Source organism: Pelodiscus sinensis, chromosome 2 (genome assembly GCF_049634645.1).
Source record: "Pelodiscus sinensis isolate JC-2024 chromosome 2, ASM4963464v1, whole genome shotgun sequence".
Lineage (NCBI taxonomy): Eukaryota > Metazoa > Chordata > Testudines > Trionychidae > Pelodiscus > Pelodiscus sinensis.
In genome coordinates, this window is record NC_134712.1 from 247,179,671 (window position 1) to 247,205,855 (window position 26,185).

Here is a 26,185-nt window from a genome sequence, read left to right on the forward strand (position 1 = left end):
TGACTCTGTGAACACCACAGGAACGGGCCTATTATCGTGAGGCCAATCCGAGCAGGAAATATTATTATTACCAGGAGGCATTATTTTTTTCCAATCACACTTCATATCAGTTGTCATCAAACCCTGTGGTTTATATAGTGTTACAATTGCCACGGTTGCCATGAATTGTCTCCGGATGGACTGTAGGTATTAAAAACAGAATCAGAAGCATATGCTGGAATATCTGAAACTAGCAGACAACACTCAAGGCTTCCACAGAGTTATGGGTTTTTGGAAGGAGCCAGATTTTAGCGATAACATTCCACTTTTCTTAGTCTACCCCCAGGCTTTAACCTGCACTGTAACATCTCCCTGAACACTACAATTTCCTTTGCCTTCTGTTTCTCCCTAATGTAAGCTCTCTGAGGCTCCTCAGATGTGCGACTTGGAAAAGGGAATAGCTGAAGTTTTAGACACTGATGCCAAGTAGAAATCTTCCTCCATATCTGACAGCTCAGAACGAATGTATGATCTGGGCGAATCGCTTATCCATAATTTTTAGCTCCCCTTCCCCCTTCCCTGTTTGAAAATGTCAGAGGCATGATGCATGCATTCCTTTGAAGTCATTCCTGCCTGATGATCCCATTTAGTTTGTGAATGGAATGTACACCCTATACTATACTGTTTCCTTTGAGGGCTGCAAAGCAATGTTGCAATTTGTGCTGCCAGGGTTTTGGGGGGTGTTCTTTTCTTCCACCTTCCAAAATTTTGGTGCTGTAAATAATAAATAGCAAAAACATATTAAGTCCACATAGGAAAAATTCGCTCCTGAACACATATTGGCCTCAGTAACAGAAAGGCCCATAAGCATGTGTGAATGAAAACCACATTTCTCTACAAAAAGCCTGCTCGTTCCATTTCTGAGTCACAAAGAACATAATGAACACACGATCCATGTGCCAATTTTTTTTTTTTTGCATGACCAGCAAGAACCTTGTAACAAACATACACTGAGCAGGAAAATCCCCTTCAGTTTTTTTTTATACTGATTAATTTGTAGAGCTGAACAAATAATATGATCAATTTTACTCTTTTTTTTTTGTGGTCATTCACAACTCTTTCAATGCTTCCCAAAATTTGTTCATATTTCAGATGATTCAGGAAAGGAGGTTGAGAAAATAAATTCTGATTTGCACTTTTTGTGCATCAGCAGTTCACCTCATGCATCAGCTTGACATTTGAGCAGTGTTGGTTAATTTACCTAAGCCCCCAATCCTTATTTATTATTTATACCACAGTAGCACTTACAGTTCCCCACCAAAATCTGGTCCCCATTGTGTTAGGTACTGTACAGATACATAACATGGGTCACGGAGACCTTACAGTCAAAGGCCAGTCTGCCAAATTCACCCTATGGGCCGTGAGCTCACAGTGTGATGCAACGCTAGCTTGCAGAATCTTACAAAACATATTCTCCATTCTCTTTTGTTTTCTTCTGCTCCTTATGTGGGTCAGTCATTCCACTGGTGTGGAGGGGGTCCTCTTACACACAGCAGCCACAGCTATGGCTAAAACATGCTAAGGTACCATTGTCAGCATAATAGGAATGGAAAGGAAAACTTAAGCTTCAGAACACACACCTTCCCTTGCTCCTCTAGAGGGCTCATATGCCATTATCCTGCGTACTGCAATGGCGCCTGCCAAAATTATTGCCAACTGCTGTGAGAAAGTGTCCCATCATGGAGGAAGAAATAAGGCTGCCATTCCTAGAAACCTTTGACAGCGGATTGCAGAGTTTCTCCATGGACGTTTCATTGAGATCTCTCAGGAGGATTCAAGGGACACACATATTGTGTGTGTAAGTATGTAAACAATCTGCTCTGCATGGTCCCCATACTCCACCTACCTCAAGAGATGAATGAAAACCAAATAGGAACACGAGAACATTAATGAAATGTCAATAGCTATGTCCTACTAAGTTGGGGGAGCCATATCTGCAATGGGAAATTTATTTCCACACTTTCCCATGGTTCCTTTACCTGCATCGGGCTTGTCAGCTCATCACAGAATCATAGAATACCAAAACTGGAAGGAACCTCGAGAGGTTGAGGCCAGTCCCTTGCACTCCTGGCTGGACCAAGCACAGTCTAGATCATCTAGATTCTGGACTCCTGGGACTGGCTAAATTGAGGTGGAGTCTAACATGAGCTCCAGCTGGCAGCTCAAATGGACACTCTGTATGCCTGTTTCCCTACTGCTCCTTCTCTTCCTTACGCATCTCCTCCTGCCCACTTCATTGCAGGGCCAGTGACTCAGGCTCCTCGGAAGTGCCCATGGTGCTCTGGAGAATGGTGGTGGGGTCTCTCTGCCCAGTATGACATGCAGCTCTGTGTAAAAGCAACAGGTCTATGGCTTTGCACAAGATCAACAGTTGGCCTCCCTGGCCTTCTGTGTGCCTGTTGCAGTTCCTTGGCTTGCACATGGCACTGCTGCTGGTCTCTGTTGGACCACTCCTGTATCCCCCATACAATTTGCTCATAGATTCTACAAATGGTTCAGGGATGTGCCTGCACAGCCTTTTCTCCCTGCAAGCCCGAGCAATGCAGTGTCTCCTGTCTGCTCCAGGCCAGTGCGTGTCCAGAGTGTGGAGCTGGCATAATCAGCTGGGAAGTTGCACACAACACTGGAGAGCTGATATAGGTGGACTTATCAAGCTGAACAACCAGGGAAAGGCATTTTAAAAATTCACAGGGGTTTTAAATGGTCTCTATGACCCCTGAGCACTGTAATCTACAATGGTGATTAGAGTAGTCAGTGTCAGGCATTGTGGGACAGCTGCTGGAGGACTGTAAGGGTTGACATAGGTAATACAGTATCTGTATTCACCCTGTGACAACCTCTGTACATTGATCTTGGCTCTATGCCAGTCTGAAATTTGGTGTTACTATGTTGGCGTAATGGGGCACTTCTATTAGTGCAAGACTGATGGAGCTGCATTGCTAGAGTTTTTGTGGGCAGCAAGACCACAGAGATCCTTAATCAGGGATCCTTTCCACAGAAGGTGGGGACTGTGGTATAGCAATAATTTATATTATCTCTTTGCCTTTTGCGGCCTTGAGTCTGTGATGGGGACAATGGTTATGTCCCTCTCCTCCCCTTGGCTGGATGGATTGTACTCTCCTCGCCCAAAATGTGGAAAGCCATCTCTGGGTTCTGGGGAAAGGGAAAAGAAGGTGACAGGGATGGGCATGGAGTAGCTAGGAAATAAGCATGAAGAAGATCTCTGTGGGCCAATTTTGTGAAATCATTTGCACTCTCTAAGAATGATGTTGAAACATTGGAAAAACACATGGGCAGATCAAAATATCCCTGCCCCTCGGGAAATTTAAGAATCTACATCCAAACTTCACAGCAGGGCTTTAGCTCTGTAATGTTGTGCTGTTGTGCTCCATATTCTTTATGAAATATGCTTATGAATATGAATATGTATAACTAGAAGATGCTTTATGCAAAATACATCTTGTAACATATCATTAGAAAAGTTATAATCTGCTAACTGAGTATACTCTATTTGTGTGCATGTATCAGTCCTTTATTTGATGATAGAAATAGACAGTATAATCCTGTTTACAATCTAGACATGCTAATGAGGGCAATTAATAGTACTCAAGGAACTTAATGGCCCGGTACTCAGGAAAATGATCTGTGAATAGCGTTGCTCTTTCTGTAAGTCTGGATTATGGTTGATCCAGCCAAGACAAGAGGCTAGGGCACCTGATGCTGGAATCCATTTTGGATGCTGCACTTCTCCACTGAAAATGTGAAAAAAAATTAAACTGGACACAAAGAGTTTCGCCTTTGGCAAAGGGGATATAAAGGTGGGAAACCAAACAATAGGAGCAGCAGCCAGATGCGAGGGGACCTCTGCTTACCACCCAAGATGTCTGCTGCAAGTACCTGGAACTGAACAGGGGAAGGATCAGACCCAAGTTGGGAGGCTTCCCAGCTTGTGAGAAAAGATGACTAGAACTACTCTGAGCCCTGGTCTACACTAGGGGGTTATTTCAAAATAACACCCCTTATGCTGAATTAATAAGCGGAGCGTCCACACTACCAAGCCCATTGTTTTGAAATAAGGAGCCACTTATTTTGAAATCTGTGCTCCTGCTTTCCTCAGAGTATAACACTAATTCTGAAATAGTTATTTTGAAATAGCATTAATGTGGATGCTCTGGTGCTGCTACTTCAAAGTAACTACTCCCCAGAGTAATTTGAATTAATTACTCCCCACTGCTTCTTGGAGCTCTAAGTCAAGGTATCACGTCTGTATTAATTGAGCCTTTCTCAGACTAATTTCAAGGCTTCCCCATAGTGGAGACATGCTATTTCGATTTTGTAGAATTGGGAGATATTAAGTCAAATTTAGTTATTTCAAAATAATTTCCTAGTGTAGACATGCCCTAAGGGTAAGAAATTGCATGTAACACAAGTTTCTAAAAGTATTAGGCGTAGCTGGTATGTTTCATTTTTGTTTTCCATGGTAACTTACTTTGATCTGTCCGCTATTACTTGCAAACACTTAAATCCTACTTTTTATACTTAATAAAAATAACTTCTGTTTATTAATAAATCCAGTGTCAATCATTGTTATCCAGGGAGGACAACAGCTGTGCATCTCTCTCTTGCATTGGTCATGGGAGTGAACAAGTTATGAGCTCCCTGTATAAACTTTATGCGGAATAAAATGGATTTATCTGGGGTTTTGGTCCAGCTGAGGCTGTGTTCCTGGGAGCTGTGTCAAGTCCCTTTAATCGAGCCTTCCCAGAGCTGAGCTGATCTCAGTGTCTGTGTTGCTTTTTTGTGGGCTGTGACCCATCTCTGTGCCATTGCTGGAGGAGACCACAGAGTTTGGCTCAGCAAGACAATATGGTGGCATAGGCAGACTCAATGGTATTTTAGCACATCAAGGGTATGTCTAAACTACATGGGTCCGTTGACGGAGACATGTGGATGAGTTTACTAGACATAGGAAAATGAAGCGGCGATTTAAACAATCACCGCTTCATTTACATCAAAATGGCCACCGCGCTTTGCCGATCAGCTGTTTGGTGGCACAGCGGGGCAGTCTGGATGTGCTGCAGTTGACAAGGAAAGCCTTTGTCAACCGCTCCGGTAAACCTCAATTCACAAAGCATACTGGAGCGGTCGACAAAGTCTTTCCTTGTCAACCGCGGCGCATCCAGACTGCCCCGCTGTGCCGCCAAACAGTTGATCGGCTCAGCGCGGAGGCCATTTTGATGTAAATGAAGCGGCGATTATTGAAATCGCTGCTTCGTTTTCCTATGTCTAGTAAACTCATCTACATGGCTCTGTCCCCTCCGTTGATGGAGCCATGTAGTCTAGACATACCCCAAGTGACAGTCTCAATGGAGAGCTCTGTGACCAAACCCATCACAAATGGGTCAAACAGAAACCCATGAGTATGTCTAAATGGCAATAAAAGATCTATGGGTCAGCTGATTTGGATACGTGGGGTTCCAGGTGCAGGCTATAAAATTGCAGTGTGGATGTCTGATCTTGGACTGGATCTCAAGCTCTGAGACTGTGTGTTTGGGGGGGGCGGGACACTCTAGAACAGGGTTTCCCAACCTATGGGTCAGGATCCAAATATGGGTTTCCGTTACATTTCAAAAGGGTCGCCAAGGCTATGTCTACATTGGCCCCTTTTCCGGAAGGGGCATGGTAATTTTTGAAATCGCAATAGGGAAATGCGCGGGGGATTTAAATATCCCCCGCGGCATTTAAATAAAAATGTCCGCCGCTTTTTTCCGGCTTTTAGAAAAGCCGGAAAAGAGCGTCTACACTGGCCCCGATCCTCCGGAAAAAGCGCCCTTTTCCGGAGGATCTTATTCCTTCCTTCAAAGTAGGAATAAGATCCTCCGGAAAAGGGTGCTTTTTCTGGAGGATCGGGGCCAGTGTAGACGCTCTTTTCCGGCTTTTCTAAAAGCTGGAAAAAAGCAGCGGACATTTTTATTTAAATGCCGCGGGGGATATTTAAATCCCCCGCGCATTTCCCTATTGCGATTTCAAAAATTACCATGCCCCTTCCGGAAAAGGGGCCAATGTAGATGAGCCCCAAGTGTCTCCCCAGGTGGCTCTGCCTTCCCTCCTCCCCCCCGTTTTTGAAGTGCCTTTGGTCACCAAGACTTCCTGAATTGTCAAAATGGGTCCCTATAAGGAAAAGATTGGGAACTGCTGCTCTAGAAGTTGTCTGCTTGTGACAACTATGTGACAACTATGTGCATACCTAGCTAGGACTCATTCTGATGTGCACTGGTCCAGAGTAATTACACTCTTAGGGTGCATCTACACTGCGCTGTTATTTTGAGATAACTAGCGTTATTTCAAAATAACAATGCGAGTGTCCACACAGCCATCCGTTATTTCAAAATAATTTTGAAATAATGGGCGGCTTATTCTGAAATCTGTAAATCTCATTCTATGAGGCATAATGCCTCTTCCGAAATAGCTATTTCAAAATAAGGCCTGTGTAGACGCTCCACTGCTGCTATTTTGAAATAGCCCCTCACCAGGGCCTTCTAAGTTATTCCTCCCCAGTGTCCTCTGGGGCTCTATATCAAGATAGCACGTCTACATTAGGGAAGCCTGCCTCAAATTAATTTTGAGGCTTCCCTGCAGTGTAGATGTGCTATTTCAAAAGCTATTTCAGAAAAACCATTCCGGACTAGCTTATTAGTTGAGAGCTGTTGCAGAGAACTGAGTTACAAAAAAGTAAAGATTTTACACACATTTCCAAAATCTTTTTCATTCTTCAAATTTCAAGTAGGAACAATTTTTTTTCTTTTTTTTTTTTTGTTTTGGTTTGAAAATGTTCATTTCCCCTCCTTTTCTCTTCCCTCCCACACACACACACTGTCCCTCTTCTCTCTTCACTGAAAGAAAAAATGGTATGGAAAAATGAAAACAGAATGTGGCACTGGGGTTAAGTGAATTTTAAACAAGAAATATTTTGTGTGTTTGCTTTGGGGGAAGAAAAGAAAGGCCACTTTGGACCCAAAGAAAGTTTTGCTTGCAACATGTCGCGTAGCTGTAACATTTATGCTTTTGCTAATCAGAGGTGTTTAGTGCTAACCTGCCTTATCAGCTGAACTTTGTGATTACACCATGCTGTAACGTAATAGCTCGACTACTCACTCCTCATACAATGGCTGCCTAAAAGTCATTGGTCACCTGTTTTCACAATGCCTCTTCCACCTTTGTTGAGAGGAGAGAATATGGCAATGGGCAGGGAGCCGGCTTGCCAGAATGGAATGCTAGTGGTCTTTGAGATGAACGCGCTACAGGTTAATTTTTTCCCCATAGTTATCCACCCATCTCTACATGGTTCATTTTCTTCCCTTTTCCTTGAGGGGAGCATTTATAGGACTGAATTATGAAAGAATTGGTCAGACTTTTTTACAAAAATGGGGAGAAGTCATAATTTTCTGCAGCAAATTCCCTGATATTTTGATACAAATTTGGTAACAAAAGCAGTTCCAATGGAAAATTAGTTATAGCTCTTTCCAGTGCCCTGAGGATCTCCTTGCTTTTCTCCCAGGGTCAGTCATTGATCAGCTTGCAGGGTCTTACCAGTAGAAAGCTTTTTTCAGGACTGGAAAATCCAAATCCCATCAATCTACTATTTTAATATCAATTTTAAAAGTGATTTTTGTAACATCAGGATCTTCTGATGGAATATACCTCAGTCGGTAAGGTCTTTGATTCTGAGTGCAATAAAGTTAAGACACTACATGGAATTATCTCCTTCCTCCCAATTGCTCATGTCCTCTGAGATGGTGTACAGTTGATTAGAAATTAATCTGAGATACAGCTAGACCCTTGTGTTCTGAGCAGGTGAGCAGTTATTCCTGTTTAACATTTTCCTTTTGGGTCAGTTTTAAGAGAAATTATAAATGTTATGCTTGTCTGAATTGGAGTCACTGTGGAAAAGGTATTAAGGGCATATTTGTTTCTGTCATGTCCCCTCCCTTGGCAGGCTGAACCCATTCGGATAAGGAATGTCATGTTTTGGTTCATTCTCCTTCTTCCAATACCCATGTTGCTTATCACAGATGTATTATTTTAGGTGGAGGAAATTAGGGTGACCTCTACTAGTTCAAGGCTTTATGCAATTTGAATCGGTTATTAGTCACAAATTTCTCTGTGCTATGAATTAAAAGGGCAGTCAGTCTTTGGGAACTCTTCAACTTCTTACTTCACAAATCACTCTTCTTTGCAGGCTGAAGATAGGTGCCCTCTGTTTACTTTATTCAGCTGACGTTTGACACTGTGCATTAATTAATAAAATTTGAAATCAGCATGTAGATCTTCTTCAGCTCTTTTGCCAAATATCAAGCAAAGTGCCCTCAAATCGAGGGACCAAGTTCTTCAGCCTTTAATCAAGCAATTCACTTACATTTGAAATGTGCTCAATTAAAGACCTCAGCATTTGACGTTCACATAAGGAAAGAACTATGTATCTGCAAAGGGAGTTTCATGTTCATTATCTGGTGATGGTGGCAGTTGTGGTGGTTGAGTGGTGAATGTGTGTGTATGTGTGGTATTAGTTTATTTGTGCAGGCCAACCTAGGAATCATGAGACATGAGAGCATCAGAGAAATTTCCATCTTCATCTCTTCTGGTAGGAACAGTCCTCGGACCGAAGGAGGAAGAGGGGTGGAAGATGCTAAAGAACTGGGCACCTTTGTGAGGAAGGTGTAAAAAGCCGCCATTCCCATCTGCTAGATTTGGCACCTATTCTGCAGTCACCGTGCACAAGTATAAAGAGCTACACCAAGTGCCAGGCAGTGGGGAGTCAAGTCACTCTGGTTTATTTAAAGTAAATTAAATCAATAACATGTCATTGAACTGGACCGTAGAGTACATGTCTATCTGGAGAATGCTTTGTCCCCTGGGCTGTAAGGGCCCTGTTTTCAAGCACAGGATTAAGCTGCATGAATTGATTTCCTAGGGGAACATTTGAATGAGGAACCTTGAGGACCCCATCAACGGGTCGGGATCCAAATGTTTTTGTAGCTGGCCACTACAGTTGCTGAGTCAGCCTGGTCTGTTGGTTGTGGGGAAAGTGCCTTGCTCAGGGGTTACTTTTTCCCTCCCCCACCTCAGGTTGCATGTGTGACTACAATGCTCCCAGTTCCTGCAGATACAAGGCAAGTTGGGAAGTTACAGCCAGGTCAGAGGTGACCAACTGCCACCATCAGATGGCTTTGGGGAATGAGTTAGGCCTCCATGTAGTTCCTGGTGCAGAGGTGCTCACTGTAAACCCCTACCACGGCTGTTACTTGGCACTCAGAGCAGAGGCAAAGAACAGAATGGGCCATGGGATACAAACACCTCTCTCACCTCAATGGTGTTCCCACTACAGCCCAAGGTTCATGGTACATTGGTACAAGGTATAGTTGTGAAGGAGTTCAAATTGCCACCATCTGTGTCCCGTTTAATCTGTACTTAGTCGTCTAGGGTGTAAGGTTGAGTACCATGGCGATGGGCCTAGTGGTAGTTTGCTTGCAGCTCTCCCTAGGTCTGCTTCATACTTAAAGGGCTGCTACTGTACTGCCATGAGATTCCCCCAGTAGCATGGCATTTTCAGGTTATGGCTGCATGCCTGTTTTAAAGTGACTGGTGTGCCATTTTACTTGGCTGTCAATCCAGCCCCTTCAGGAAGAATTAAAAGTTTTCGTCTTAGAACAAACAAACAACACCTACTAATGCTATGTTTTTATGCAATTATATCATTCAAAAAAGCAGACTTTCACAAACTTAGATCAGGTCAGTCAGGTCCCCCAGCAAGAAAATCTAAAGGGAAAAAAGAGTCCAGGAGAGCTGGTGGTTTTTAAGAAGAAAATATTAAAGGTAAAGCTGCAAACCATCCTGATGAGAAGGAAAGACAGGAAGAGGCCAAACTGGCTCCATCAGGACCTCATTAATGACCAGAAAATCAAAAAGGAATCCTATAAAAAGTGGAAATTTAGACAAATTGCTTAGGGAGAGCACAAATGACTAGCCCAAGCATGCTGGAACAAACTCAGAAAGGTCTTCACTTAAAATTAGATTGGCCAAGATATACTGTGCAGGGCCGTGAAGAATTCACCCATCAACCTAGCTACCACCCAGCAGAGAAATGGGTTAATAACACGGATTGATGGGAAGAGCTCTTCTGTTGATGTAAGGAGAAGCTGTACTGCAGTACTACCACTGCAGCACCATGGCTGTGCTGCTGAAGGCACAAAATGAGTAACACCTAGCAAGGAATATAAAAGGCAATAAGAAGACATTCTTTAAATACATGAAAGGCAAGAGGAAGACAAAGGCAAGTGCAGGCCATGTGCTTAACAGAGAACGGGAGCTAATAACTGATGACCTCAAGAAGGCTGAGGTGTTTAATGCCTATTTTGCATCAGTCTTCAATAAAAAGGTTAATGGTGACCACCTACTCAACACAATTAATAGTAACAAAAAGGCAGAATTGAACAGATTATAGAATATTTAGATACGTTAGATACATTCAAGTCAGCAGGGCTTGACTGAATTCACTCCAGGGTACTTAAGGAACTAGCTGAAAGCAGTAGCAGGACCATTAGCATTTATATTCAGTTACTCATAGAGGACATATAAGGCTCCAGAGGACTGGACAAGGGCAAACATAGCACCTATTTTGACAAAAGGGAACAGAAAGGACCCAGGGAATTATACAGTCCACCTAATTTTGATGCCTGGAAAGATAATGGAAGAAATTATTAAAGTGTTGTAAGGAATAGCCAACATGGATTTGTCGAGAACAAATCCTGCCCAACCAATCTGGATTCCTTCTTTGACAGGGCCACTGGCCTAGCGGTTAGTGGTGACGTAATAAATGTGATGCATCTTGAATTTAGTAAGGCTTTTGAAACAATGCCCCAGAATATTCTCATAAACAAACAAGGGAAGTGTGGGCTAAGTGAAATTACTATAAAGGGGGTGCATAACTGATTGGTTTGCTGTTGAAGTAGGAGGCACATTCATTGGGGTCCCACGAGGCTCTTGGTCATAGGTCCAGTGCTGTCCAATATTTTCATTAGTGCCTTCAATCACATGGAGAGTACGCTTATAAACTTTGTGGCTGACTCCGGGATGAGAGGAGTTACAATCACTTTGAAGGATTAGAATTCAAAATTACCTTGCCAAATTAGAGAACTGGTCTGAAATCAACCAGACGACGCTCAGTAAAGACAAGTGCAGCTACAAAGTTGGATCTCCCTGGTCTGGCACTCTTGGGACCTTGGGACTCTGGCACTCTTTGCTAGACCTTGAGAGGTCAGCCCCTGTGCCAGGCTCCCCTGTCTGTAGGCCACTGGGATCCCAGCTGCTGGTCAGCCCTGGGGCTGCTGGGCCTCCACTGCCGTAAGGCTGCCAGACTCCACAGTCCCAGGGCTGCCAGAGCTCTGCTGCTCTGGAGCCACCAGGGCTCCATGGCCAGCTGCAAGCCCCTGGGGCTCTTTTTCCCTGGGTCGCTGGCACTCCACAGCCCCAAGACTGACCCAGGTTCCAGGACTCCACTGCCATGAGCTGGTTCAGGGGCTCTCTGGTCCAGCGGCATCCATCCAGCAACACGGACATTGCCAGACCAGAGTGTTCCAGACCAGAGAGGTTCAACCTGAAAAATCAAATGCACAGCTACCGAATGGAAAATGGCAGCAGTATTGCTGAAAAGGATCTGGGGGTTATAATGAATCACAAACTGGATGAGTCAATAAGGTAGTTTCAAAAAGGATGCTATTTCAAAAAAGGCTGATGCCATTCGGAGGTGTGTTAGCGGGAGCATTTGAGGTGAGAAATGGAAGATGATTGTGTTGCTGTACTCCTCACTTGCGATACCTCAGCTGGAGCACTAGGTCCATTTCTTGTTATGATACTTAAGGAAAGATGTGAATAAACTGGCAAGCCCAGAGAAGCGTAACACAAATGATCAAAGGTTTAGAAAACCTGACCGATGCAGAAGCATTTAAAAAAGAACGGGGCAAGCTGAGTTGAGACAAGAAGATTGAGGGGGACCTGAACAGCCTTCAGCTATGTGAAGGGCTGCTATGAAGTGGGCGCCCTGGGCAGCGTGCACTCTACAGTAATGAAGTCTGGGGACAGTTTATTTTACGGTGAAAACAGAGATGATAGAGAACAGTTGAGACCTAGTCCCTTAGTGGAGGGAGACTCACACATTAGGAACACAGCCTTACAGGGGCTTAATTGTCAGAGGGCACGTGCCTAGCTGGGCACCAGGGGGGCCAACAGACTTGCTGAGTGCCTGGGCAAGAAGGGGGAAGCTGCCCCACTCCTGGAAAGGGCGGGGCCTCAGATGGAAGGGGCGGGGCTGTGGCAGCCAGCCCTCAGTGCCATGCCACAACCCCCACCCCCAAACAGCCCTCAGAGCAGTAGTGCTGCCAGAGTAGCAGTGGCCGGGAGCCCCGGGGCCCTTTTCAATAGCTGTGCCCTGGGGCAGTTGCCCCTTTGCCCCCATGTCGGCGGGCCTGCTAGGCATCTAAAATTGAAGCATACAAAATTACTACTCACTGCGAGAATTTAGGTCAAGGATGTCAGGATTTTTAACCTGTATCCTATTAATTTAAAAAAAAATCGAAATGTCCTATTGAGATAGAAATAACTCGTATTGATGGCTGAATTTATAGGATATCCACTTACAGATCCTTGTCAATTCCACTGCTTAGTTATTGCTTTAGAAAAAATGTAGATAATGCAGGCTTATTATACAGGGGAAGGACTGTCAAATGTCTAGAGCACTATTGTGGGATATGGACTACATCGACACTGAAACACTATTTCAGGATACCAGAGGTATCCTAAAATAGCCATTCTGTGTCTTTTGAGCGCACCTGTTATTTCAAAATATAGCGGGCTCACTAGTCTGACGTCCCTGTAAACCTCATTCCACGAGGAGTAAGGGACGTTTTGGAATAGCGCTTTATTTCAAAATAAGTGCTGTGTTGACTGCGTCAAATTTAGAAATAAGCTATTTCAAAATTGACTCAAAATAAGCTACGCAATTTGTGTCGCTCCAATTGCATTGCTTGTTTCGAGTTACGGGTTCCATGTAGATGCACCCTGGGAGAGCCAGGTTTTGGGGAGATAAATATTTAAGCTAGTAAGATGATAAGGGCCACAGAAGATAATTAATAGATTATTCTTTTCTTGGAAATGACCATTTCTGTGTTAAACTCCTTCGGATTCTTTTAGTTTGTGAACTGGGCCATCAATCTTCATGCTGAATTCTCAGTACTGGAGACAGGATGTGATGCACAAAAATTGACGAAGGCCACAGAGCATGACTCATCAGCTGGGAAACTTGAAACAATGTGGTTTTATGAAGAAAAAGGGCAACAAGCAAAGAGATTGTTCCCCCTCCTCCCTCCCCACAGGGAAACATGGTTTCACAGGATAGTGACTTGAAACAAATGTCTCATCAAGGTACTTTCTTTCCACACGCAGCTATCCATGAAGAAGGCTACAGGAATGCCAGCAGCCACACAGCACTTCGTTATGCTTGTGTTTCAGGTCCACCAATGGGCGGGGGAAGAGGGCAACTGGTCTGAGGCCTAATGATTCAAAGGAACCCAGAGCCCTTTAAATTGCCACCGGAGCAGCAGCAGCGAGCTCCATGCAGCTCTTAGAGCTGCCTGGGGAGGTGGAGGTATCACGTGGCATGCTCCAGGCAACGTGGGGGGTGCTGCCAACCAAGCAGTGCTGAGGGCTGTCTGCTCTCAGCCCTGCCCCTTCTGCCTGAGACCCCCACCTCTTCAGGGAGTGTGATGCCAGCTCCCCCACACCTTCCCCAGAGTGGCTGTCAGCTCCCTGGTCATGTTTCATCACTGAGGCGAGGATACAGATGTTACAAAGACCACAGAGCTCTCTGTTGTGGTTCAGGGAATATAGCTTTAACACAGGTTACAGTCACACAGTGTTGTTACAACAGCGGTGTCAAACAAACTGTCTTTTGGGTCAAAACAGTGCCTTTGTTTTCTAAAATGAAAAATGTTACAAGATATTGTGAGCCCTAGGGAAATTGTCTGCTTTCTATGATATTTTTGTAACAATTTCAATCAAAACTTTTGTTAAACTTTATAGAACTTTATTTATACGAAGCCCGGTTTTCATAAACAGTTTTTTTAACTGATCTATTTTCAAAACAAAAATAATTTTGAAATTTTCTCTTCTTTCCCCACTCCCTCAAAATATAGTGGGTTATTTCCCATTTCTCACTAGTTCTAGCTAAATAGACCAATATTTGAGCCACTTTTTGAAAATCTTTTAGCTTCTGTTTTCAGTTCAGATGAAATAAACCTTGCAAAGGGAAACAAATAAAAACATAAATAAAGCAACAAAGGCCTATTCCAACAGCCGTGACCCTGGCAAAGGTCCCCCTGATATTGGTGGGAGTTATGAGGGCTGTCAAGTGTTTTCTGTTTTTCTCAGATGGAAGGCCACTTGGGACATTCTGGTGGACGTCAGGGGAGCATGGGGATTTTAAAGGCACCATGATTTTCTTTTCGTGGGGGTTGGGGTTTTTTTGCTCAACCAATTTTTTCCCCGCCTTGTTTGGCATTTTTTGTGAAACTATCTGGCAACCCTAGGAGTTATTCTTTCATAAAGTCTAAGAGATCAGATTAATCTGAATTCAGAACTATAAGGAGGGACACTAAAAAGGTTTGTTTTGCACTGACAAGTTTGCATGTTTCTCGGTCACTGGGAATTTCCATGAAACGAGCTCAAACTAGCTACAGGCATAAAGGGAAACAAGAAAACATTCTATAAATATATTAGAAGCAAGAGGAAGACCAAGGACAGGGTAGGCCCATTGCTCAGTGAGGAGGGAAAAACAGTAACAGGAAACTTGGAAATTGAAGAGTTGCTTAATGACTTCTTTGTTTCGGTCTTCACCGAGAAGTCTGCTGAAGGAATGCCTAACATAGTGAATGATAGTGGGAAGGGGATAACTTTAGAAGATAAAATAAAAAAAGAGCAAGTTAAAAATCACTTAGAAAAGTTAGATGCCTGCAAATCACCAGGGCCTGATGAAATGCATCCTAGAATACTCAAGGAGCTGATAGAGGAGGTATCTGAGCCTTTAGCTATCCTCTTTGGAAAATCATGGAAGACAGGAGAAATTCCAGAAGATTGCAAAAAGGGCAAATATAGTGCCCATTGATAAAAAGGGAAATAAAAATAACCCAGGACACTACAGACCAGTCAGTTTAACTTCTGTGCCAGGAAAGATAATGGAGCAAGTAATTAAGGAAATCATCTGCAAACACTTGGAAGATAATAAGGTGATAGGGAACAATCAGCACGGATTTGTAAAGAACAAATCCTGTCAAACCAATCTGATAGCTTTCTTTGATAGGATAATGAGTCTTGTGGACAAGGGAGAAGCGGCGGACGTGGTATACCTAGACTTTAGTAAGGCAATTGAAACACTCTTGCATGATATTCTTATCAATAAACTAGACAAATATAACTTAGCTGGGGCTACTCTAAGGTGGGTGCACAACTGGCTGGATAACTGTTCCCAGAGAGTAGTTATTAACGGTTCACAATCCTGCTGTAAAGGTATAACAAGAGGGGTTCCACAGAGGTCTGTTTTGGGACCGGTTCTGTTCAATATCTTCATCAATTATTTAGATTTCGGCATAGAATCATGGGACTGGAAGGGACCTCGAGAGGTCATTGAGTCCAGCCCCCCGCCCTCAAGGCAGGACCAAGCTCCGTCTACACCATCCCTGACAGATGTCTATCTAACCTGTTCTTAAATATCTCCAGAGAGGGAGATTCCACCACCTCCCTTGGCAATTTATTCCAATATTTGACCACCCTGACAGTTAGGAATTTTTTCCTAATGTCCAATCTAAACCTCCCTTGCTGCACTTTAAGCCCATTACTCCTTGTCCTGTCCTCAGAAACCAAGAGGAACAAATTTTCTCCTTCCTCCTTGTGACACCCTTTTAGATATTTGAAAACCGCTATCATGTCCCCCCTTAATCTTCTATTTTCCAAACTAAACAAGCCCAGTTCATGAAGCCTGGCTTCATAGGTCATGTTCTCTAGACCTTTAATCATTCTTGTTGCTCTTCTCTGTACCCTTTCCAATTTCTCCACATCTTTCTTGAAATGTGGTGCCCAGAACTGGACATAGTACTCCAGCTGAGGCCTAACTAGTGCAGAGTAGACCGACAGAATGACTTCATGAGTTTTGCTTACAACACACCTGTTGATACAACCTAGAATCATATTTGCTTTTTTTGCAACAGCATCACACTGTTGACTCATATTCAACTTGTGGTCCACTATGACCCCTAGATCCCTTTCCGCCATGCTCCTTCCTAGACAGTCGCTTCCCATCTTGTATGTATGGAACTGATTGTTCCTTCCTAAGTGGAGCACTCTGCATTTCTCTTTATTAAACTTCATCCTGTTTACCTCTGACCATTTCTCTAACTTGCTAAGGTCATTTTGAATTATGTCCCTATCCTCCAAAGAAGTTGCAACCCCAACCAGTTTGGTATCATCTGCAAACTTAATAAGCGTACTCTCTATCCCAATATCTACATCATTGATGAAGATATTGAACAGTACGGGTCCCAAAACAGACCCTTGCGGAACTCCACTTGTTATCCCTTTCCAGCAGGATTTAGCACCGTTAACAACAACTCTCTGACTACGGTTATCCAGCCAATTATGCACCCACCTTATCGTGGCCCTATCTAAGTTATATTTGCCTGGTTGATCAATAAGAATATCATGCGAGACCGTATCAAATGCCTTACTAAAGTCTAGGTATATGACATCCACCGTTTCTCCCTTATCCACAAGGCTCGTTATCCTATCAAAGAAAGCTATCAGATTAGTTTGGCATGACTTGTTCTTCACAAACACATGCTGGCTATTCCCCATCACTTTATTACCTTCCAAGTGATTTCCTTAATTACCTGCTCCATTATCTTCCCTGGGACAGACGTTAAACTGACCGGTCTGTAGTTTCCTGGGTTGTTCTTATTCCCCTTTTTATAGATGGGCACAATATTTGCCCTTTTCCAGTCTTCTGGAATCTCCCCTGTCTTCCATGATTTTTCAAAGATCATAGCTAAAGGCTCAGATACCTCCTCTATCAGCTCCTTGAGTATCCTGGGATGCATTTCATCAGGACCTAGTGACTTGCTGACATCTAACTTTCCTAAGTGATTTAGATAGAGAATACACTTATTAAGTTTGCAGATGATACCAAGCTGGGAGGGGTTGCGACTGCTTTGGATGATAGGGTCATAATTCAAAATGATCTGGACAAACTGGAGAAATGGTCTGAGGCAAACAGGATGAAGTTTAATAAGGACAAATGCACAGTGCTCCACTTAGGAAGGAACAATCAGTTTCATACATACAGAATGGGAAGCGACTGTCTAGGAAGGAGTATGGTAGAAAGGGATCTAGGGGTTATAGTGGAGCACAAGCTAAATATGAGTCAACAGTGTGACGCTGTTGCATAAAAAGCAAACAAGATTCTGGGATGCATTAAAAGGTGTGTTGTGAGCAAGACACAAGAAGTCATTATTCCACTCTACTCTGCGCTGATTAGGCCTCAGTTGGAGTATTGTGTCCAGTTCTGGACACCACATTTCAAGAAAGATGTGGAGAAATTGGAGAAGGTCCAGAGAAGAGCAACAAGAATTATTAAAGGTCTAGAGAACATAACCTATGAAGGAAGACTGAAAGAATTGGGCTTGTTTAGTTTGGAAAAGAGAAGATTGAGAGGGGACATGATAGCAGTTTTTAGGTATCTAAAAGGGTGTCACAAGCAGGAGGGACAAAACTTGTTCTTCTTGGCCTCTGGGGATAGAACAAGAAGCAATGGGCTTAAACTTCAGCAAGGGAGATTTAGGTTGGACATTAGGAAAAAGTTCCTAACTGTCAGGGTGGTTAAGCACTGGAATAAATTGTCTAGGGATGTTGTGGAATCTCCATCTGTGGAGATATTGAAGAGTAAGTTAGGTGAATGTCTATCAGGGATGGTCTAGAGTACTGGGTTCTGCCATGAGGGCAGGGGACTGGACTCGATGACCTCTCAAGGTCCCTTCCGATCCTAGTATTCTATGATTCTATGAACCACAGCCTTCTTGGTGGCATCTCTGCATGAAGTGCAGAGGTGCTTGAGTATGAGAAATGACAGGAAAACTAGCTAAAAATTAAGTCTGAGATTTGACTTAATGGATAGTCAAAGACTCTGATGAGTTCATATTTAAGATTTAAAAGAAGGGAGACTCCTTGGGTACTGTCTTGTGCAATAGTTAAACAATGATTGGGCCAGCTCTGCACAGTGCAGGCTTCTAGCTCTTTCTCTTGCTCCTTCGGGTGGAGAACACTGTGGAAGCAACATGCACATACAGGCCCTGATAGAAAGGAGAATGTCAGATCTCGGAAGACCTCCTCTAGAAACCCCAGGAAGAGGTTGGAGCTTTATCCAGCCTTTGTCATACTTAGTATGATGCAGGGACTTTTGAGAGAGGCAGCTAGGAAATCCCCGAAAGCAAGAGATCCAAGGATAGGCCCAGAAGATATGTTAGATATGCTACATAGCTGGTTAAAGTTCATAGACTCAGAACTACAGAACTGGAAGGAACTTTGAGTCCAGTCTCCTGCACTCATGGAAGGACTAAGTATTACCTAGACCATCTTTGACAGGTGTTTGTTCAACTTGCTCTTAAAAATCTCCAATAATGGGGATTCTACAACCTCCCTTGGCAATTTATTCCAGTGCTTAACCACCCTGACAGAAAGATTTTTCCTACTGTCCAACTTAAACCTCCCTTGCTGCAATTTAAGCCCATTGTTCCTTGTCCTATCATCTGGGGCTAAAGAGAACAATTCTTCTCCGTTCTCCTTGTAACAACCATTTAGCTCCTTGAACGCTATTATGATGTCTTCTCTTTTCCAGAATAAACAAACCCAATTTTTTCAATCTTCCCTCAAAGGTCATGTTTTCTAGACCTTTAATCACTTTTGTTGCTCTTCTCTGCATCTTCTCCAATTTGTCTACATCTTTCCTGAAATGTGGCGCCCAGAACTAAACACAATACTCCAGTTGAGGCCTAATTAGCATAGAGTACAGCAGAAGAATTACTTCTCGTTTCTTGCTTACAACGCTTCTATTAATACGTTCCAGAATAAGGTTTGCTTTTTTATTTTTTGAAAAAAAAAATCGTTGACTCGTATTTAGCTTGTGGCCACTATGACCCCCTATATCCCTTTCCGCAGTACTCCTTCCTAAGTAATCGAAGCCTAAATTGGTCTTTTAAGGCAACTATTTCAGACAAATAAGCCTTGTCAGGCATCTCAGAACATTGATCATCATATGGTTGCTGTAAAGAAGGAAGGGTTAAAACAATCTCATCTTCTTTTTGGACGGTATTCAGAACCCAATGAATTTATGGTTTCATAAAATAACAGCTTAATAATTGTAATTTTATACAGACACAATCTATACTCTTGAAATAAAAGATAGTTGATTATTGTAATTAAATGATTCCATGGTAATTAAGTAATAGTTAGGATATTAATCCCCACCATTTCATGGCCATAGTCAGTCTCCAATTCCCCGTTCAGTTTCGGATGAATACATTATAGTCCGTATTCCATTCAGTTCCATATTGTGCTATAGCTATGTGCTGTTTAAAACAGCTGACTAATTCCACCATAGCGGTAGCTGCTCGAGTGAGTCAAAAGTTTGAGTTTAAAAAAAAAAATGAGTGAGAAAAAAAAGTGTGTTTGTTGCAACTTTTCTTTGAAATGTTTCAGATTTTTGTCAGACTGCTGACATTTTGGAGGGGAGCAGCCCCCAAATTGTCGGGTTCCTAAACAGAAATTATTTCCAGGCAGTTGCGAGGGATTCCAAATCTTCTAAAAATTCCAGGGAGACCGATGTTTTCTGTAAATTTTTGTTTGTACAAAATAAAATGTAAGCACCTTACTCTGAAGATTTTACCATCTAAAGTGATCTTTACCTCCCTGGATGCAGGCTGTAAATCATCCAAAAACCCATTCTCATCCTTCAACAGGACAGACTCAATAATCCCAATGGGGTCAACTGCCCCGGGGTCTGGCAATTCAAAAGGGCCCGGGGCTCCTGGCTGCCACCACTGCTACCTCAGCAATTGCAGCAGCAGGAGCCCTGGGGCCTTTAAATCACCACTAGAGCCCCAGGTGGCATGCTCCAGGTAGGGTTGCCAGGTGTCCGGTATTGGCCCAGACAGTCCGGTATTTGCAGCTTCTGTCCGGTAAAAAAAAAGTAAATAGCGGGTATGTAAAATGTCCGATATTTTCTGTTTTTCTCCGATGGAACGCCGCCTGGACATTCTTCTGCCACGCCTGCTGGAGGTGGGGGGAACGTGGGGATTTAAAATCGCATCCCGCTGCTGACACTGATGTTAGTGTTAGAAGAAATCAGGACATCTTATCCATTGCATTTGAGTGAGATGGAATGTAGAGTCGGTGTTTGAAAAAGATAAATGTTTTCTAAATTTATGTATCTGCTGTAATGATGTGTAATATGCTGAACAACAAACACAATCCTTGCTCTGAGGATTTTATATTTTGTGGTCATTGGCAGGTATGATACAGGAACATGTGATGTATGAGAGGAAGGATGGCCTGGTGGTTAGGGTGTTGGCTTAAGAGTCATGGGTTAAAGAGACATCTCTCCTATGTCCTTCTTGCATGACTGGACTCAATGACCTCTTGAGGTCCCTTTCAGTTCTAGTGTATGATTCTAGAAGGAATTTAGCTCTCCTAAATACAGTTGTCTGGAGGTGGATGACAGGAGAGGGATCACGTGAGGATTACCTGTTGTGTTCCCTCCCTCTGGGACACCTGGCATTGGCCACTGTCAGCAGACAGGATACTGGGCGAGATGGACCTTTGGTCTGACCCAGTATGGCTGTTCTTATGTTTATAGTGAAGACATAACTTTAATCCCTGTGCCTCAGTCTCTGTAAAAGGGGGAAAATAGCACTTCGTTATCTCTCAAGGCGGTTGTGAGGATAAATGCATTAAAGGTGTGAAGTCCTAGGATACTATGGAAATGAAGGCCCCACAAGTGCCATTGATGGTATATGCAGTGTGGGTTTAGGTGGGTTACTCCCATGATATGAGAGACACAAGGTGGGTGAGATAATATCTTTTACCAGACTGACTTCTGTGGGTGAGCGAGACAAGGTTTTGACTTCTGTGGGTGAGCGAGACAAGGCTCTTCTTCAGGTCTGGGGAATTAACTCGAAGTTTGTCACCTCGAACAGTGCTTGGAAATGTGTGCTAAGCACTTACGCTAAAAACAGTCTGTTCCACCTTGTATTTAACTGTGACACTGTAGTTGCCCAGACCTGAAGAAGAGCTTTGTGTCAGCTCATAAGCTTGTCCCTCTCACCACCAGAAGCTGGTCCAATAAAAAATATTACCTCACCCACCCCGTTTCTCTATTGAGCGGATAGGCAGAGTCTGACTGGCACACAATGGGGGCAGCTAGCCTGTCTTGGTGTGCGGGCTGCCCCAGTTACATTCTCTTTTCATTGAGGCAGCGGAAATATGGTTCCTTGATCCAGGGGGTCACACCCCAGCTCCAAACGTGAACCCACTCCATGGTGATCAGTGCGGAAGTACAGCATAGATGTTACCGCTCATGAATACTGTACTGTATTTCCTTTCAAGTGCAGGGCATTTGGGGGTCACCGGGGAGGTTCTAATATTCCCCTCTTGCATTACTTTCCTCTCAGACTAACCCGTCTCTTCAGCACACAGCTGAGGTCATTGCTGGTTACTGGTAGGCATTCTTCCAGCTCGGTTTCATGCTCCTGGGCCTGTACTGGGCCTGTGGGACATTGTGAAGCGTGCGTCAGAACTGCACGTTCCAAGCAAGCAGCCTCCGTGCCATGTCGTTAGAAGCCTTTCCTGTTTCAGCACTATTACCTCAGCACTCTCTGCTCAGTGACACTGAGGTCCCAGAGACAGAGGTAGTGTGCATCACACTTCCCTGATTTGTTTTAAAGAGAAAACTCCCTCTCTCCCTTCCCCTCTCTCTTTTTACAAGCCAGCTCATGATGTCATGAAGCAGGTTGAGAGAGCTTTGGAGTCTGGCAAATCTTTGTAGACTATTGGCTGGCTGGCTGGGAGGAGAGAGCGGGAGGGATTATCTTTCTTCTTGCCTCCAATTTGACCTCTTTGCCAGCAGATTGTTCTGATTTTCCACATGGAAGAATCTAGGGACCTTCTCTAAAGTTCAAACTTTTGCCATCCTTCCTAATTCAAGTGCCACGGTCCCTTATAGTAAAGTTGTGGGTGTCTCCAAAAAAGGAGGTAGCTTACACCATAGAAATTACAAACTACTAGTTTCAGGCAAGGATTTGGTCATTGGACATATATGCTCTCCTGTGTAGTTTTTAATAGTAGAAGCTTTCTGTAGAGAACGAGGGAATGGTGTAAATTCCAGCTCTAGAAGACATACTCGCACATGCTCTTGAAGACATGCCCACATATACTCTAGAACAGTGTTTCTCAACCTTTTTTTATAAAGTACCCCTTTTTCAAAAAAAATTGTAAGTACCCCCAGTACCTACAGTTTTCAGACACACACAAAACATTTTCTACCATTGCAACACATTTGTTTAAACAATTTAATTGTAGCCAGGTGGGTGATTACATTTTTGGGTGTAAAAAGTACAAAAATAATAAAACACTGTAAAACTTAAAACAAAAATTCAGTTTTCTCCAAATTTCAATTGGGTTGATATACCCACCAGACTTCTCTTGAGTACTCTAAGGGTACTCGTACCACTGGTAGAGAAACACTGCTGTAGAAGACATACCCACATGTGCTCTAGAACAGCGATGCGCTACCCGTGGGTGTTCCTTGGGGGTTTGAGCGCTTTGATCTGAGCCAGCCGGCATTTTGTTTTTCTGGCTTGGCACCTGATGTACACATAGCAGGAGTGGGGGGAGTGGCAGGGGAGCAGACCATCGCTTTAAATTATAGGAGCCACAGCAAAATGTTCCCGATTTTTTTTTTCTCGACAAAAATTTTCCCGGCTTGGGGGGGGGGGGGTCACAAATGAAAAAAGGTTGAGCACCATGCTCTAGAAGACATACCCACACCTGCTCTAGAAGACATACCCACACCTGCTCTGTTCAAGCTAGCGCAACTAAATATAGTATAGCAACAGTGATGCAAGTGGTGGGAGGGACTAGCCACTCCAAATACATGCTCAGAGCATCTAGCCCCTCCTTCTTCCTCTTGCAATGTCGTGCTTACTCTCTATTTTTAGTGCACTAACTTAATCAAAGCTAGTTCAGGTATGTCTGCTGGTGCTGGAATTTACACCTCTCGTTCACAGTGTAGACAGTGCCCCAGAAAGTCAGTGTAAATGTTTGGCCTGGGATTACTAAAAAAGGTACACTATATTTACTCTCCCTTCCAGTTCTGTTAGGCACAGTGCCTAGCACAATAGGTTCTTGGTCTGCAACTGGAGCTCTGACGCATTACCACAATACAAATAATAAATAACTATAATCGGCCCCAGCCAGTACAGGATCATTGGCTTTAGTGGCACATTCCTTCCTGGTGCCACATACTGTAAACTGAATTGGGGTAATTCTGTAATTAGTTTCCATTCAAAGGAGCTGAAGGGCTATTGAATTTGGAAAAATCACAGCTCTTTCAAGGTATGAGCAGGCCACGGCACACTCTAAAATAACAACTCTATTGGTACATAAGCTTGAAACCTGCTCCACTGATCATAGGTGATCTGAAGTGCTTATTAAAAGGGAAACAAGGAAGAGAAGAACTCAAGCACTACTCAAACTCTCTAATAATAGTAAATTATTCTACAAATGCACATGTCCAGGGCTCAGATCACTTTCAAATCTAAGTGCTTATGAACACTTCAAGTGCTCCACTGGTTTTAAATCACTGTGCAGGACTGAATGATTTAAACGAGCAGAGCACTTTTCTTTTTCATTTTTTCTTTTCCTTTTTTTTATGAACACTTCCATTTGGACGCGAGTCAAATACTTTAGCTTAGTCGTTTAAGACATATTGAACTAATTTAGAAATGCATCTACAAAAGAAACAGTAAATTATGTTTTAAGGCCCTTTTGTTTTAGTGGTTTTAAGGAGCAAGGAGAGATGCTGAATCTGGGATGTATCCGGGAGGCAGGTGACTGCTATGAAAGCGTAACGGCTTGAGTGCTCAGGCAAATCTGTCCATGTGCTGCCCCAGATGCCTGGTCCATTACTTTGAGGTTCTGCCTTTCCACCATTGGCTATGGATAGCTCTACACTGCAAAAATCAGCTACGCCACCATAGTGCATCTGGGAAAGACACTGTAAGCAGCTGGGAAAAGACCTCTCCTGTCAGTTTAATAACAGCAGCTCCACAAGAGGCAGGAGCTTTGTCAGCAAGAGAAGCTCTCCCACTGATATGGCACTGTCTGCATGGGAAATTAAGGTTGATCAAGGTTAAGGCTGGTATAACTACAAGACATACCGATGCAGTGTAGACCTGTCCTTGTCTACACTATGAACTAAGGGCATGATTGCCTTGCTTGTGCACACGTGCTTGTGCTAACTCTCACAACAGCTCCAGGAGCAGTAGCGGAGGCATGGCTGAGCCCTGTCGAGTTTTGCTCACTGATTTCAGGGATGGTTGTACTCTGCCTGCATCAGCCATGCCTCTGCTGACTGGTCCCATGCTGCCATGGCTACACTACTGTTTATACTCCCGTACGAGCAGAAGCAATCACACCCCTCGCTTGTAGTGTAGATTGAGCTGTTGATAAGTCACCCTGTAGTGCAGCACTTACAATCCTGGGAAAATTTCCACTCCTGTAGCTGTAGTATCAAAGGCAGACTTGAATTGAAATGCTGCATATTGGGAGTAAAAGAAGGAGTATACAGTAGCTAAGGCCAATAGAAATTTTCCCACAAATTCTTTAAATGCACATTCTCCTCCAACGTTCGCAATCCAAACATTTAGTCTTTGTGCATGAGAATCTGAAAGTGAAACTGTCCAGTGAGGTGACAAAAAGTCAGCAAACAGCATGCATTGTGAAAATGTCATTGGAACTTTAGAAAACCTTGTTTGCATGTTATAATCACTGCAGATTATTAACCTGCAGCTTTTTAATTACTTTTAACCTAACAGTATCCCATGAATGTGCACCGATTGTTAGTGAAAATTGTTAGAGAGCAATGGTTGCATTAGTGCCAGACAAGTGGCAAATGACTTCCAACATTTTGTTTATTCACTTGAGAGAATTGCTCAGCATTGCAGTACCTCTGAGACCAGAGCTCGGCCACCAGATCTAGCTGTGCTCTGGGCTGTATAAAACCTCTAGAACAAAACTCCCTCACAGCCAGGAAATCAAGGTAGCCTGTTGTTGTCACAGGGAAATGAATACAGTATTAAGGAAACCAACTTTATATACTCAGACATGAGCTGAGGTTTCCCTGTCATGTAATGTGGCTCATGAGAGGGACCAATAGAGCCACAGCAGGAAGGGGGAAAGGAGCACTTCAGAACACACCAGGCCAAGCCATAAAGACAGCATTAGCTGGATCATTTCAATGGTGTTTCAGTTTGGTGGGTTGGGTTTTTTGTTTGTTTGTTTGTTTTTCTGTCTTTCTAATAACTTCACTTTCCAAAATTGACTGAGGTTTTTTTGTAACTTACCTTTCAGGGCATGTCTACACTGCACACTTATTTTGGAATAAGCTATTTAGAAATTTATATTCAATAGCTTATTTCGAAATAGCACCTCTACACTGCAAATGCCCATCGAAATAGTGCTGAGCTATTTTGAAACAGAGCGTCCACACTCACTGGATGCTGAATCATATTTAAGGCAGGGCATCAGGAGAGCAGTCATTTCCCATAGCTCCTGCCTGTGGCTTTCTGAGGCTCGTAATTAAAGGGATGCACACATCCCGTACAGTCGTGTCTCAGGCTCTTCTTTGCTTACCTCCCTAAGGGACAGCAAAGCCTTTTCTCTGTGTGTTCTGGTTGCCCTTGCGGACACCACAGCACTCCTGCCACGGAGCCGGGCC